At 42.2% G+C, this 13,987-nt stretch overlaps 1 pseudogene across 1 annotated transcript in view; it reads left to right on the top strand.

Moving 5' to 3' along the window:
* Positions 1–10,540, top strand: part of LOC311532968 (leucine-zipper-like transcriptional regulator 1) — a 116,590-nt pseudogene extending 106,050 nt beyond the window's left edge. The window contains exon 10 of the transcript in view: positions 9,821–10,540. The product of the transcript in view is annotated as a leucine-zipper-like transcriptional regulator 1 (transcript). The remainder of the gene's footprint in view (positions 1–9,820) is intronic.
* The last annotated feature ends 3,447 nt before the right edge of the window (positions 10,541–13,987 follow it).

Genomic DNA, 13,987 nt, shown 5'->3' with positions numbered 1-13,987 from the left:
GCAAGCTGCATGGACACTTTTCAAAGACACCATCATAGGGGCTCAACTTAAATGTATACCCCAAATTAAAAAACACAGTAAAAGAACTAAAAAAGAGCCACCATGGCTTAACAACCATGTAAAAGAATCAGCGAGAGATAAAAAGGCATTTTTTAAAAAGGGGAAGTCAAATCCTAGTGAGGTAAATAGAAAGGAGCATAAACACTACCAAATTAAGTGTAAAAATGTAATAAGAAAAGCCAAAAAGGAGTTTTTGAAGAACAGTTAGCCAAAAACTCAAAAGGTGGTAATAAAATGTTTTTTAAGTACATCAGAAGCAGGAAGCCTGCTAACAACCAGTGGGGCCCCTGGACGATCGAGTTGAAAAAGGAGCACTTAAAGACGATAAAGTAATTGCAGCGAAACTAAATGAATTCTTTGCTTCAGTCTTCACGGCTGAGGATGTTAGAGAGATTCCCAAACCTGAGCTGTCCTTTGTAGGTGACAAATCTGAGGAATTCTCACAGTTTAAAGTGTCATTAGAGGAGGTTTTGGAATCAATTGATAAACTTCACAGTAACAAGTCACTGGGACCAGATGGCATTCACTCAAGTGTTATGAAAGAACTCAAAAGTGAAATTGCGGAACTATTAACTATGGTTTGTAACCTGTCCTTTAAATCAGCTTCTGTACCCAGTGACTGGAAGAAAGCTAATGTAACGCCAATATTTAAAAAAGGGCTCTAGAGGTGATCCCCGCAATTACAGACCAGTAAGTCTAACGTTAGTACCGGGCAAATTAGTTGAAACAATAGTAAAGAATAAAATAGTCAGGCACATAGAAGAATATAAATTGTTGTGCAAAAGTCAACGTGGTTTCTGTAAAGGGAGATCTTATTAATCTATTAGTGTTCTTTGAAGGGGTCAACAAACATGTGGACAAGGGGGATCCAGTGGACATAGTATACTTAGATTTCCAGAAACCCTTTGACAAGGTCCCTCACCAACGGCCCTTCCGTAAATTAAGTTGTCATGGGATAAGAGGGAAGATCCTTCCATGGATTGAGAACTGGTTAAAAGACAGGGAACAAAGGGTAGGAATAAATAGTAAATTTTCAGAATGGAGAGGGGTAACTAGTGGTGTTCTCCAAGGGTCAATCCTAGGACCAATCCTATTCAACTTATTCATAAATGATCTGGAGAAGGGGGTAAAGAGTGAGATTGCAAAGTTTGCAGATGGTACTAAACTGCGCAAGATAGTTAAGACCAAAGCAAACTGTGAAGAACTTCAAAAAGATCTCACAAAACTAAGTGATTGGGCAACAAAATGGCAAATGAAATTTAATGTGGATAAATGTAAAGTAATGCACATTGGGAGTGGAGCCCTGAAAGCCAGGCAGATGGAAGATCTCTTCTGCACTGGCAATTCCTGCAGCATAGTTGAGTCCAAGTGTATCCACTCCCGTCCTTCCTTTGGTTCAAACCAGTGAAGGGGGATGCTGACACATGGGCAAAGCAGTGTCTCCATATCAACTACCCAAGCTATTGCAGCCACATCACACGGAGAGGACACTCCATCCTTGCTGGCAACCTGGACACAACACAGAAGGTGACAGTTATGGGTAAAAAGCTCTTACTTGATTGGCATAGAGGGTTCCAAGAGTCACCTTCGATGATGGGAAGAATCACTGCATTCCATTGGTCAGCCACCACCCACCACAAAGCCAGGCAGCCCCCAGAAAGTTAGGTGCTGGCCCGCCATGGTCTGTCCACGTCCTGAGGTGCGTGGTGCTAGACAAAAAGTTGAAAGGCAGATGGAAATCTGGCACCTGGCAAAAATAAGAAACCAAGAACTTTCTGCCTTGGGAGCTGGAATGTCAGGACCATGTGTCCAGGATTGACAGGCGATGATGACCTACAATACACAAGCAGTATACGGAAGTCAGCTTTGCTAGACCATGAGCTGTACAAACTCAATGTTGACATTACAGCACTTCAGGAAACAAGACTTGCAGATGCTGGTTCTGTCCAAGAGGCCAGTTACACCTTCTTTTGGCAAGGTAAAAGCAGTGAAGAAAATACTCTTCATGGTGTCAGTTTCGCTGTGAAAAACAAGTGGGTAAAGCTCTAGAGACACCCATTGGGAAATCAGAGCGTATCATCTCACTTAAACTTCAGACGACCATCGGCTCTGTGAACATCTTTAGTGCCTATGCACCAGCACTCAAATCTATCCCCGAGGAGAAGGATACATTTTACAACTCTTTGCATCAAGTCATCAAAAGAATACCATCAACTGAGCAACTTTTCCTCCTTGGTGACTTTAATGCAAGAGTCGGTGCAGACAACTACTCATGGCCAGATTGCCTGGGACATTTTGGCATTGGCAAGATGAATGAGAATGGCCAACAAGTTCTTGAATTCTGCGCCCAAAACCAAATGTGTATTTCCAATTCATATTTTACAGGAAAAGATCACCACAAAGCATCATGGCGACATCCATGATCAGGCCACTGGCACCGATTAGACCTTGTTATCGTCAGGAGGAAAGACCTACCCTTAGTGGAGAACACTCACACGTTCCACAGTGCTGATTGTGACATTGACCACTCCTTGATTATTGGCAAAGTGAAGATTACAGCCAAGAAACTACGTAGAGCAAAACCTAGGAGCAAGCCCAAAATCAATGCTATTAACACCAAAAAACAGAGGAAATGCCAGGAGTTTGTGAATGCTTTTGAACTTAGCATACATGGAAAATCATTAACAGAGAGTGCAGAGCAATTTGGGCAAGATTTAAGAACAACAATCCATGAAACAACTTGAGCTACATTCGGGGGGAAGAGAACATCAAAAAAGGACTGGTTTGAAGAAAATGAAGTGGAACTATTATCTCTCATCAACATTAAGAACACAGCCTATCTGGAACTGAACAAGAAGCCAACAGAGAGCGCCAAAGTGAGACTTCAATATGCAAAAACTGAGGTGCAGTGAGCAAGCAGACACTGTGCAAATCATTACTGGATCAAGATCCGTGAAGAGATACAGACAACCTCAGACACAGGAAACCTCAAAGTCATGTATGATGGCCTGAAGAAAGTTCTAGGTCCCACTGTCAACAAGGTTGCCCCTCTCAAATTGCACAGCGGCAAAATCATTACAGATAAAAGCAAGCACTTGTGTCGTTGGCTTGTACACTATTCATAGCTATATGCACAAGAAAGAAACATCACCAGCGAATCACTGGACCAAATACCAACTCTACAGGTCATGCCAGAGCTAGATGTGGAGCCCACTGTAGAAGAACTAAGCAAGGCCATGGATTTGCTATCAAGTGGCAAGGCTCCTGGAAAAGATGGCATCCCAGCGGAAATCCTCAAGTCTGGGAAAGACAGCCTATTACCCTATCTTCATCAGCTGCTACTTAAATGCTGAAAAAAGGGTGAGGTACCACAAGAGATGCGCGACACAAAAATCATCACTTTGTATAAAAATAAAGGTGAAAAGTGTGGTGCAACAGAGGTATCTCGTTACTAAGTGTAGCAGGAAAAGCTTTCACAAAAGTCATCTTAGTGTGCCTACAACAGCTGGCGAATTGTGTCTACCCTGAATCACAGTGTGGATTCAGGGATGGAAGATCAACTGTAGACATGATATTTTCTCTGCAGAGAGCAAAACCGACCATTGTACATCACCTTTGTGGACCTAACCAAAGCATTCAACACAGGCAGCAGAGTAGGTCTATTTGCAATCCTAGAAAAGATAGGATGCACACCTGTTAAGTCTTATATGTTCATTCCACAACAACATGAGAGCAGCTGTCCAGTTTGAAGGGTCCACTTTGGACAGTTTTGAGATGAAAAGCAGAGTGAAGCAAGGATGCGTTCTTGCCCCTACACTCTTTGGAATCTTCTTCTCGGTACTCTTGAATGGCGTGTTTAAGGACATGAAAGATGGAGTGTATCTCCACACAAGATCAGATGCCAAACTCTTCCACCTGTCCCGACTTGTCGAAGACCAAAGTCAAAAAGGTGCTAATCAAGGAATTTTTATTCACTGATGATGATGCCCTCATAGCCCACAGTGAAGATCTACTACGAGGATTCATGGACCTCCTTTCAAGTGCCTCTCAGGCATTTGCTCTCACTATCAGCATCAAGAAAACAGTTGTATTAGGACAGGGGGTTCCACAGGATCCTTCAATTACCTTAAATGCAAATCAGCTAGAAGTAGTCCAAAAGTTCAGCTATTTAGGTTCTACAGTGACCACCAACCTCTCACTGGATGAAGAACTAAATGTTCACATTGGAAAGGCAGCCACCACCTTTAGCAGACTAACTAAAAGAGCATGAAACAACTCAAAGCTTACCATCAAGACCAAAATGCTAGTGTACTAAGCCTGCATCCTCAGCACGCTCATGTATGGTGGGGAAACATGGACAACTTATGCTCATCAGGAGAAAAGGTTAAACAGTTTCCACCTCCACTGTTTACGCCGCATACTCAACACCAAATAGCAAGATAAAGTCTCCAATGCAGAGGTTCTTCAAAGGGCAAAGTTACCAAGTATAACAGCCCTGCTCAAGCAAAGACAATTGTGCTGGTTGGGCCATCTGAGTAGGTTGGAAAATGGACGCATACCCAAGGACATGCTATACGGGGAGCTGTTGGAGGGAACAAGAACAAGAGGATGTCCCAAGCTTCGCTATAAAGACACGTGCAAGCAAGATCCTGGCCAGTGAGAAGTCTTGGCAAGTGATGGTAACACGTGGCTCCATCGTCTCCATCAGGGTATCAAAGTCCATGACAGAAGCTGGCTCCTACAGCTTGAAGAGAAAAGAGCCTTTAGGAAGCAAGCAGTTCCCAACCAAGATACAGACATTTGCAATAACTGCCAAAGATTATGCAAATCTCAGATTGGACTATTCAGTCACATGAGACATTGCAAACCATGTACATCATAGGCTGCAATTCCCACTGTCTCTCGCAGACCAAAAAATGCCAACATGTCTAATCTGGCATATTTATATGGCTCCTGTCATGTTAGTATCTGAGCTCCTAACAGTCTTTACTGTATTTATCCTCACAACATTCCCAACGTAAGGAAGCACTGTAAACTCCAGTTCATAGATGGGAAACTAGGGCACAGAGAGCTAGATCCACAAAGGGAATTAAACATGTAACTCCCACTACAGATGGCAACGTCCAACTTTTAGGTACCAGTGAGATCATCAACCCCGACTCAGCTACTTCCTAACACTGAAGGCACTTAAGTTTCTGCCAGAAGGCATGCACAAAACCACTGAAATCACCAAGCTGCTCAGAGCCCTCTCTCACACTTAAACCCTGATGGATTCACAAATGAGGCGTTCTCCAATCTGGTAGGCAGGCTCTGAGCATGTCTAAGCTGCACAAAGGACATTTGTAACTCTGGGGGCATGTACCCAATGCCCAGAATTGGGAGTTGTCAGGGTTCCTTCCCAACTCTGAACTCTAGGGTACGGATGTGGGGACCCGCATGAAAGACCCCCTAAGGTTATTTCTACCAACTTAAGTTAAAAACTTTCCCAAGGCACAATTTCCGCCTTGTCCTTGAACAGTATGCTGCCACCACCAAGTGATTTAGACAAAGAGCAGGGAAAGGACCACTTGGAGTCCTATTCCCCCAAGCCCTACACCCCCTTCCCTGGGGAAGGCTTGATGATAATATCCTCACCAACTGGTACAGGTGAACACAGACCCAAACCCTTGGATCTTAAAAACAATGAAAAATCAATCAGGTTCTTAGAAGAAGAATTTTATTTAAAGAAAAGGTAAAAGAATCACCTCTGTAAAATCAGGATGGTAAATACTTTACAAGGTAATCAGATTCAAAACATAAAGAATCCCTCTAGGCAAAACCTTAAGCTACAAAAAGACACAAAAACAGGAATACACATTTTCTCCAGCACAGCGAATTTCACAAGCCAAAACAGAGAAAACCTAGCGCATTTTCTAGCTAGATTACTTACTAACTTTTACAGGAGTTGGAGGGCTTGCATCCTTGATCTGTTCCCAGCAAAGGTATCACACAGACAGACAAAAGCCTTTCCTCCCCCCAAATTTGAAAGTATCTTGTCCCCTCATTGGTCATTTTGGGTCAGGTGCCAGCCAGGTTACCTGAGCTTCTTAATCCTTTACAGGTAAAAGGACTTTGCCTCTGGCCAGGAGGGATTTTATAGCACTGTATACAGAAAGGTGATTACCCTTCCCTTTATATTTATGACAGGAGCACTCAGTTGGGATAGAGAAGACTTGTTTTCAAATCGTTGCGCTGCCTGATTTTGATCAGGGACTTGAATCCAGGCCCCACACGTGCAAGGAGCGTGTCGTAATCCTTCAGGTATTGCCTGCTCTTGGATGGAGCTTGCTTAGTGTCTCCTGTTAAAGCTGTTCCACTTTGTATTAAATAATTAACTATTCGTTGGAGCAGAAAGAGCAGGGAAGAGCTTGACTGTAGCACAGTGGCTAAGGCACTGACCTGGGACAAGTCCCTGTTCCAATTTATATTTCATTATTTATATTTATTCCAATGGGAGAGGCTGTAGCACAATTATCCCAGAATAACCTCACCTGGCATGTGGGAAAATCAAGATCACAAACCTGCTCTGAATCAAGCATAAGGGCAGTTTGAAAACTGGTCTCCTGCATCAGGGCTGAGTGCCACAGCCAGTGGGCAGCTATGGTTAGTTTCTCTTGCTCCTTTTTCTTGAGAAGGGGTTTGCCTAGCTAAGACACCTGGCTGCAAGAGAGGGTTCACAGCTGAGAATCCCAAATGCAGCTAGGCACCCCCCCTCGAGCCCAGAGCTAGGCATTTAACTGCCTCGGCTTTTTCTGCTGACTAGCTTAGCAAGGCTCCTTGCTCAGCTGTATCTCTCCCCAGGCATTGTATAGTGAGCCTGGGCGCCTGACTCAAGACTAAGAATTCTACTGGGAGGCAGTGTGCCTAAAAGTCCCTTTGTCAATCTGTCCCCAAGAGACTAAGGACCAGATATATAAAGGTATTTAGGTGCCCAAGGTGCAGATAGACACTGAATGGGATTTTCAGATGTGCCTGAGCGTGTTACACGTCTAGCTCCCATTGAAGTGAATGGCACCAAATCGATTTAGGTGCTTTTGAAAATGCCATTGGCAGAAACTTAGGCAGCTAGGGAATTTTATTAGCAAAAACGTAGGTAGCTATGGACTTTGGCCAGCAGCTGAGTAGAGGGTTAAGAAACTCAACGGCACTCGCATATTTTATTTAAGCCCCTAGAATGGCAGTGAGGCACCAAAGTCCCTTTGTGGCGCTCTAGCTCTAGATGTCTACATGCATCTTTAGGTACGTAAATGTCTTTGGAAATCTGGCCCTGAGGGACTTACCCACAGTCACATATTGATCTGTAGCCAAACAGGGAGCTGAACGTGAGTCTGGCACCATAACACTTGGGCTGTCCCTTCTGTCCACTAAGCGCACCTCGCTTGCACACCTACCTAGGTACTGTCAGGCCCAAAATAAGGGGGAGGTTGTTTGTTTCTATCATCTTTGCATTCTTTCCATTCAAAAAACTGAACTACATCAGGTAAAAACAAAAGACAAAAATGACACAATTGACCACTGCATACAAGTAATATTTAAAATGTACAATCTCTGAAAAGAATACAGAAATACTGAAGAATCTGGAAAGATGTAATCTATGCTAGAATTAACCTAATGGATTCAGCATTCCATATTCTGCATTTCCATTTGGAAATGAGATTATACAGATGGGCTCTGGCAGTCATAGAGTGTCCGGCTGCATTTACTGCTGTGCAAATTGTCTTATTTTAATACAGTGTCATGGTCTTGACTAGAGCCCTGCGCAGATACAAAATTTGCATCTGCATCTGATGCACAATCTGCGAACATAGTCCGCGAATATAAAGTGGATATAAAGCAGATATCCACAGATTTGCAGGGCTCTAGTTTTGACTTCCTTGTGGTAGACCTGATCAGTAACAACTTGAAACTAATGTTGAGTGCAATGTTGCACTGTGGCCAGAAAAATGAACAAAATGCAACATTTCAGAAAATGTTTGAGGCTCTGACATTTTGTTAAATTTCTGTCGTTGCTAATTTTTTTCTTTTAACTCTGGTTTTGTAATTTAAAAACTGTGATTCTAGGGACAGGCTCATCAAATTATCATTGAAAGACTGAGTGTTAGGGTAGGAGAATACCTGCAGCTTTCAAGAAATCCAAATGCTGTAATGTTTATGTTGTGTTTTGGAGATTTTGGTATGTAACTTTTTGCCCAGCACTATATGAACGTGCGGCCATTACAGTCTCCTTCAGCTCTGTTGACTCGTTAAAGGTTGCTGTTCCCTATTCAGAATATCAGAGGAGAATATTAACCGGAGAGCTGACTATATTGTTGTAATACTTTGGGCAAGGTTATACATTAGTCTCCCAGTGTGTGTTAGGTTTATACAAATGCCTAATAAAAATCTTTTTTGTTTATACTCTGCAATAATTCTGTGTCTTTGCCCTTGGTCTTAATCCTATCTCAATGCAATATGCTCTTCAGTGCAGGTGCCTAATTCCCACTAATGTTAATGGAATCTACCCCTCCATCCCCTGCACATTGTCTATTCCCCCTTATTTTAGACAGATAACTTTGTGTACTGATTTCTTTCCAGAAGTGGCCTGATTCATCTGCTTCATTTCACTCTTATACTAGAGGCACAAAATGCCTTTGTTTCTTCACTACAGACACTGGACCTACAAAGATAGGAGGAAATATTATTAAGTAATTTAAAAAAGATATCCAAATATTCTCCATTGATTGGGCTAAAATATGAGGTAAAATACGGATGTTTCTCAAGGTCAGAAAATGGCTCTTCAGAGAAAACTTGGGTTTGTGTGAATTCTCCGTTCAGTCTGATGCTGTCAGAAAATAAACATTATTATAGAGCAGTTGATTAGCTAAGACCTTCAGTGCACGTGTTGATTATTAGTTCTCATGGCATTCTTTAACTGCTTGAAAGATCCAGGCAAAAATATTATGTGCACTAAATAGAGCAGTACTTTGAGCTACTTCTCAGGGCACACCATAACAAAGTAGATAGATTTCAGAGTAGCAGCCGTGTTAGTCCATTTCCGCAAAAAGAAAAGGAGTACTTGTGGCACCTTATAGACTAACAAATTTATTTGAGCATAAGCTTTCATGAGCTACAGCTCAATTCATCTCACTGCATGCATCCAATGAAGTGAATTGTAGCTCAGGAATATTTATTATGCTCAAATAAATTTGTTAGTCTCTAAGGTGCCACAAGTACTCCTTTAGAGTAGATAGATTATTTGCACAAATCCTGAGCTACCAGTTCCAGTGGATCTTAATGTCAGCAGAAATACAAACGGCATGAATTTCAAAGCTAGTTAAGAGCCTAAGATATGTTTTAGCCTAAACTAGTTTGCACCTTGTATATTAATTATGGAATCATTATTATGAATAATTATTGTCATTCTCGTGTCAGATTTCCTGACATACCTTCAACTCCACCCCACAGCAAAGGCAGTCTAAAACCAGAAGACAAGGAAGGAGAATTATTATTTTACATAGAAACCACAGTTGTAGTGATTTTCATGGAACTTTGCATCTTGGTTCTGTGTGCTTGTCATTTTACTAGTAACATGACAATATCCACACAATGGAATATCACTGGATTTCACTAACCTGTATATGTCTACTATGGGTCTGTTGGGATTAAACAGTGATATTTAAAATATGGTTTTAATTTTTTTCTTTTTTGTGTGTTTTTCTGTTTGTTTTTGTTTTCCCTGAAGGTCTCCAAGTTGCCAAACCTGCGATCCCTCAGTCAGCCGCTCCTTCTTGACATCATAGAATCATTAGCCAATCACATATCAGACAAGCAATGTGCAGAGCTGGGTTCAGACATACAAAACACTTCCAAATCTCTTTCATTTGTTCCTCAAAGTGCTGCACTTTACAGCTGAATCCCTCTATACTGAGCTGCTCAGAATGTCAACACAATAAAGCAGAAGACCTGTGAAGAGCATAAAAATCTGAACTATTGCTCTCCTATAGAGCTGCATGGCTTACATCTGTGTATTTGGGGCAGAAGCTGGTCTCAGCCGTACCAATGTAAAATTGAAATCACTGCGGGCAATGAGTTTATTCCAGATTTACCGTGGTGTCACTGAGTTCAGAATCTGGCCTATTGCTTTTGTTTTGTAAAATATAAAAGGATCATTATTATTATGAAACACAACATTTAGTGAAACATATTCAAAGGGCTTTATCATTGTAACACAATCCAGTGGCTGGAAGTTGAAATCAGCAATAATTAAATTGGGAATAAAATGCACAATGATAACAGTTAATTGATAATTGGCCCAGAATACAAAGGCTTTCTATAGATTTTCTGTCACTTGGAGTCTTTAAATCTACATTGGGTGTCTTTCTAAAATATAAGCTGTTTTTCAACTACCTTATTGGGCTGGATACGGGAAGCACTGCGTGAAATTCTCGGGACAGTGTTTTGAAAGAGGCCAGACTAAGATAGTCATAATGGCCCCTTCTGACTTTTAAAATCTATTAACCCTCTCCAGTCAAGCCTTTCTGAAATAATGTATTAGTAAATAGCTAAGATCTTCTGCCTGCATGGCAGGAATCACTTTGTTTTAGCTTGAGGGAAATGAAGCAAAAGGAAGCACTGGAAAAGGGGTGTCCAACCTGTGGCCATTGAAGGTATGCTTCCAGCTACATCCTGTGACTTTTTTTTTTTTTTTTTGGTAACTCAGCCGTAGTCACTACAGAAAGGTGTATGGATCCTCTAAAAGATCTGCCGTAGTTCAAACAGGAATTAATTCAGGGAAATCCTATGGCTTGTGTTCTACACATGAGCACAATGGGCCCTTCTAGCTTTATAATCTATGAAAAGCACCTCCCACTGCGGCTCATGCAACCCCAAAGATTTATTGTGAGCAGCCGATGTCCCACTCCTACTGCAGCTGCCCTCTCTGGCCACCTGCTGCATCAAAGGGGAAGAGAGAGTAGCTCTGGCTTCATTGCATACACTGCTACTGGTCTGGGGGAGCCTAGGTGAACAGGGCAGACACTCAGAAGGCTTTGCTTAGGTGAACACCCATAAAGGACAGCTTATTTACCCCAGACAGCACCCAGGGCAGGCCAGGAGGGAAAGCTGAGAACCAACAACAGGAGTTCCATGATCTAACTTGCATCAACTGTCAAGGGTCCCCAAGAAACCATACAATAGCTGCAGCACTGTGTACACCAGCCACTACCCCATGCTTACACTCAACCTGCCCCTCTGCACCCTGACATTCCTCCTGTGCCAGAGGAACTGTGGGGAGGGAGGCATAGGAGCTGAATATGCTGGCTCTGTGCCTGCTGGGGATTACTAGTAGCAAAGCAGATAATGTAGCAACTAAAACTAGTCTCCCTTCCCTGGTATGTAGCAAATGGCCAGCTGGGGGAGCGGCTAAGCAGCTGCACTCAGCAGGGGCTTGTGGATCATTTCTACTCCAATGGCTACTGTCTGAGCGGTTCAATGAGAGCAGAAGAGGCCAGAGAATCTACTCACGAGCATTGATTTGGAGCCCCTCGGCTTTTGGGGATAATGTATTTGACTCTCATGCTGGAGAGTGTGGACAGACCTGCAGTAGAAATACAGTGGCCAGGCAGCTTATGTTTATACACTAGCCACCTCCGCATGGGGGGATGGACTAGGTGACCTCTTGAGGTCCTTTCCAGCCTAACAGTTCTATGATTCTTGGATCTCTTCTAGTTAAGGGCAGTAAAGGTCTGTTTCCAGCAGACCAGAGCTACATGCCTGTGTTGTACCGTTAGCTTCACCATTTCCTGTGTGTGTCTGAAAAGGTGGTTGCTTTTGTGATGTCCAGTTGCTGTTCACCAGCTCCTTGGTGCTGGGTAGCAGGGTTTTAGATGCTGTTGTCCCTTCAATTAATTCAAGGGACGTGCTTTATGGAATGATAGATTGTCCTCCCAGTTAAGGACTTGTGCTAGCTGCATGTGCAGGTGGCTCTGACTGGAGAAGGCAGAGTGACCTGACATCAGGCCATGCGCGTTGAACTGAACTCTAGTAGATGCACCTCATCTCCAGATATGTACACCCATTCCTCTGGTATATGCTCTCTGTATTTCATTTGGAAATTAAACTGACCAGTAAGTAGCACACCAGTAAATAGCACTTATGCACCACTACCACTAACCCTATCGACTCCACTTTCTGAGAATCTCAGGGCAATTTAAAGCTGAAACCTGTGGTTCACACCTATGACTGTCAGCATTGCACAGAGTCTATATTCTGAGAACTCAGAGGCACATGCAACCCCATGGTTTTTTACAACAAACCTTATGACCTTATGCATCTGATGAAGTGAGCTGTAGCTCACGAAAGCTCATGCTCAGATAAATTGGTTAGTCTCTAAGGTGCCACAAGTCCTCCTTTTCTTCTTATGACCTAGTTATCTCAAGTGCAAAGTAAAACTTACTTTATAGCGAAATGGAACCATATAGCCTGCAGCATCAGTCAGCAGAGCTGTTCTGGTTGGGAGTCTCACACTGACTACAGCTGCCTTTACATGGAAACAGTCAAATGTCTCTCACATGGAGGAGATTTTGATCTACAGTGTGCACAAGACTGCCCACATTCTGACAGCACAGCAACAAAGGTGACATTTTCAGGTTGGGTTTCAGCCAGTCTCACTGAGATTTTAGACCTGTTAGGTGAGTTAGGGCTGGGAGCTCTTATTTGAACCTCCTGATGGGTAAAATGAAGCACCATTATTAATAAAGATTGGCAACACCCTATTTGAGTGCTAGGAACATAAGAATTGCCATACCAGATCAGACCAGCTGTGCATCTCATCTAGTAGTATGTTGTCTCTGACGCAGAGGAAGATGCAAGAATTCTGTAGTGGATACTGTGGGATAAGCAGCCCTTATGAGTAGTTTCTCCCTAACTCCCACCAGTCAGAAATTTGTGAAGGGTTACCTCCTTTTATTCTCCTCTCACTGTGGTGGTTCTAATTATCCATATAAATCCTCAACCCTTTTAAAAATCCTGTTGAGCTCTTGGTCTCAATGATATCTTGGCAGTGATTTCCACAGATTGATTATGTGTTGTGTTCAAGGGTATTTCCTTTGATCAGTTTTCAGTTCCGTAAATGTCGTCTTGTTCTTGTATTTGAAAAAGGATAAAGAGGAATATAAATCTCTATAACATTAATCATTCTGTGTACCTTTGTAATGTACCCTCTGAGTCGTGTCTTTAAAGTAACTTGTCTTGATCTTTTCAACATCTTTCCATCCCTCTAAGAATTTTTATCTTCTGTCGCAGAATCCCCTGGGTTTTCTGTAGGTTGTATCCTTTTTAAGATAGGATGACCAGTACTGAAGGCAACATTCCAGATGGGGACGTACCAATGATCTATAGAATGGCATTATAATATTTTCAGTACTGTTTTCTGTCGTTACTGATCCATACAAACATCTTGTTTCCTTTTTTGATCACTGCTGCCGTTGAGCCATGACTGCCATTGCGTTGTTTATGGTGATACCTGGGACATTTTTGGTTACATTGATTTAAATCCCAGGAGTAGGGCATATGTGAGTAGTCTAAATAATTCCTTCCAATGTTCATTACTTTGCGTTTGTGAGCACAGAATTACCATTGGGCTGCCCATTTGTCTAGTGCTGGTTAAGTCCAGGTCCAAATAATCTTTCCTAACCACTTAATGCCCTAGCCTTTTTAAGGGAAGGTTATTCAGAAAACTGTGATGTAGCTGTCTTAGTATTACTGGAAGTCCTCAGACTTCCTTTGTCCCTTTCTTTTTTTTTAACTTTATTGTTTTTATGTGAAATATATGTATATAGCAAAAGAAAACATATATAAATCTATACACGAAGCAGAAATAACAAAATAATAAAGCAAAATGTTCATTATT

This window comes from Lepidochelys olivacea (genome assembly GCF_965140295.1).
Source record: "Lepidochelys olivacea isolate rLepOli2 genome assembly, chromosome: 18".
Classification (NCBI taxonomy): domain Eukaryota; kingdom Metazoa; phylum Chordata; order Testudines; family Cheloniidae; genus Lepidochelys; species Lepidochelys olivacea.
The sequence above is the reverse complement of the archived record's forward strand: the minus strand, read 5'-3'. Positions and strand labels throughout refer to the sequence as shown.